At 58.1% G+C, this 2,873-nt stretch overlaps 1 pseudogene; it reads left to right on the plus strand.

The window, feature by feature from the left end:
• Positions 1-602: 602 nt before the first annotated feature.
• On the plus strand, positions 603-721 carry LOC112478670 (annotated as a pseudogene).
• Positions 722-2,873: the final 2,152 nt, after the last annotated feature.

Genomic DNA, 2,873 nt, shown 5'->3' on the forward strand with positions numbered 1-2,873 from the left:
CAAGACAAACAAGCCATTTGTCACTGTGGGGATAATTTTTCTTGGAGACACTGAAAGCAATTTTAAAAAGTAATAAAGTATTTAAAGGAGGATCGTCAGGTTCACATTAGACTTTTTTTAAAAAATGCCTTGTGTCTCTACTTCTTTCCCTTAAAGTACTAAGTGAAGCCACATAAAGCCACTTGTTTGTCAACATCTCTGCCACCTGAGCCTCCGTCGCCTGGCTGGCACAGTTCTCCCCACCCAGGTGATGTCCTGACACCCCATCCTTCCCAACATGTGGCCCACCCAAACCTCCAGCAGCTTTCCCGGACAAACGGCCTGTCTGGGCTCACACTGTGGACTTTCCTAACGTCTCTCAAAGGTTCACAAACCCCAAACGAGCAGCATCTGGCCTCGGCATGCCCCGTACCTCTCGCCGAGCAGCCCCAAGCCCAGCACTGGCGGCGGCCAGCCTGGGTTCACGGCGTGGCCTCTCCGAGGGGGCGATGTAATAAAGTTCGGCACAGGGAACATAGTCAGTAACATTGTAATAACAATGTATGGTGCCTGGTGGGGATCAGATTTATCAGGGTGATCACTTCGTAAGTTATATAAATGTCATCTACGGCCACGCTCCCCTGAATGCGCCCGACCCCGTCTGATCTCGGAAGGTAAGCAAGGTCGGGCCTGGTTAGTACCTGGATGGGAGACCACCTAGGAAGACCAGGTGCTGTAGGCATAAAAAAAAAAAAAAAAAAGTTATAGAAATGTCTAATCACTGTGTTGTACACCTGAAACTAATTTAATATTGTATGTCCACTAAAACTGAGAAATAAAAACATATTTTAAAATATATATATTCATGAAAATAACACTGAGAAAAATGCATATTTTTTCCATTTTTGCTTATTCCAAGTGTGCGTGTCAGGCCGGGAAATGCGCACACATGCAAATGCCCAAGAAAGGACTGGGGCCCCCAGCCCCCGAACGCTTCCGCGGTGATGGCTGGTCGCTGGGTGTCGAGGTGTCACGGTTTATTCCCACTCTCTTCCGCCCACCTATATGTTCTAAACACGTTATAAAGACAGGCATTGCCTTCATAATTAAACAAATCCTTGAGGAGTTTATTCTATTTGCTTTTTAGCCTAAAGGAAGGTAGAAGGAAACGGTCAATCAGCAAACCATCTCTCCCTCGATGCTTCTCTGCAGCGGCCCAGAGTGTTTCCAGATCCCCACTTCCTGATCAGAAGACGGTCACGTCCTCACGGGGCCCAACCTGTGGCCGCCGGCCAGGGAACGTCCCTGCCAGGCGGCCGGACCCGGGCACTTTTCTCTCCACCGCGTCGTCACTTCTAGGTGTAAACGGACATCTGCGCGACAACTCCTGCTGACTTCGCTGCGGCGCCACTGCCACGAGCCCTCACTGGCTTATCGATAACCCTAATTTTAATGCCTGAAAGCTTCAGACGAACCGACGTTTCCTTCCCGCCTCCTCTGAAAAGCTTCTGGGCGTAGTGCCGCTCACTCTGGGCACGAACATAAATCACGAAAGCCAGGCGTGGCCTCTGCTGTGGGTCCTCAGCAGGGAGCGGGCGGAAGAGGCGGGGGCTCCCCACCAGGCAGCTCTCTCCCCTGCTGGGCCGTGGGAACTGCCTCCGTGCCTCCTCGCCCCGTTCCTACGTGTCCAACGCAGGGCGAGTCCTCCAGGGTGGCCCGACGTGGTGAAACAGTAGGGGGGAGCCCTCGTCCCCGCTGGCTGCCAGCCGCGGCTCCGCTCTTGACACCTGGCCCTGCTGTCCCCGTGGGTCTAAGACGGCGCCTCCCCAGCTCCCATCAGCTCCCCACGACCGAGAGGTGTCAAAGGGACTCCCAGCTGTGAAGCAGACGGCTGAGTCCCAGCAAGGGGGACCGCGGCCGGCGGGAGGGGTCCCCGTGATGAGCATTGAGGTGAAGAGCCACACCCCAGCCTCCCTTGGGAGAAACACAACCTGGAAAAGCCCTCGAGGAGCTTCGCTACCCGAGACGACACGACGTCTGTGAGCACAGACAGCGCTGGCCCCGCGATGGAGACGCCGCGGGCTGGCTCCCGTCCTCTCCGCTCGGGCCACGCGGCACTCCCTGCGCTGGGGGACGCGTCCGCCGAGAGCCACCAGCGACGTGACGAACGGGGACACGGGATCCAGGCTTTGTGCTCCCCTCCCATGAGCGCTTTGGGGCGACAGCCGTGCGGAGGCAGAGCCCGCAGAGTAACTGGACTGGTCGTCGGAGCCGCGAGAGGCCTGCGGGAGGGGACCGCATCCCTCGCCCAGCGGGCATTGAGCCGCCGGGCCAGCGCCGCTGGGCCTGCTGCTCATCGTGCCCGCTGATGCTGCCACTGTCTCCAGCTCGGAGCCAGGACACTGGCCGTCGGGGTCTAAGGGCCGTTTCAGGCTCGAGGGGGCTCCTAGACTCCTCGTGGTTCAGGGCCCCAAGTCGAGTGGGTGTGGCTGAAGGGGCGCCGAGCAAAATGGGGCCCTGCCCGGCTCGCTCAGCCAGCAGGCTTCAACCCCGCCCTGGACCCCACGCCCCTGCGGGCCCCGCACGTCGCTCTCGGTCCCTTTGAGGCTGCGTGACAGGGGCGGTGGCCGGAGTGCGTTTCCCTCCCTCGTCCCCACACCTGCTCTCTGCCAAAGGGGACCGCAGCTCCAGAGCCACGAGCTGAGGGGAGTTGAGTGAAAATTCTGTAAACGCCTGTCGTACACCGAGGGGGACCTTGAAACTCTTAAAGTGATGACAGAGGACAGGATGGGAATACATGAGAGACTGGAACAGAAAAGCACCTTCAGGGCCCCGGAGCCCAGGCCTCCCGCCTCCTGCCTCCTGCCTCCCATCTCCCCTCCCAGCTCCCCTCC

The sequence above is a fragment of the Pteropus alecto genome, unplaced genomic scaffold (genome assembly GCF_000325575.1).
Source record: "Pteropus alecto unplaced genomic scaffold, ASM32557v1 scaffold61, whole genome shotgun sequence".
NCBI classification, from domain to species: domain Eukaryota; kingdom Metazoa; phylum Chordata; class Mammalia; order Chiroptera; family Pteropodidae; genus Pteropus; species Pteropus alecto.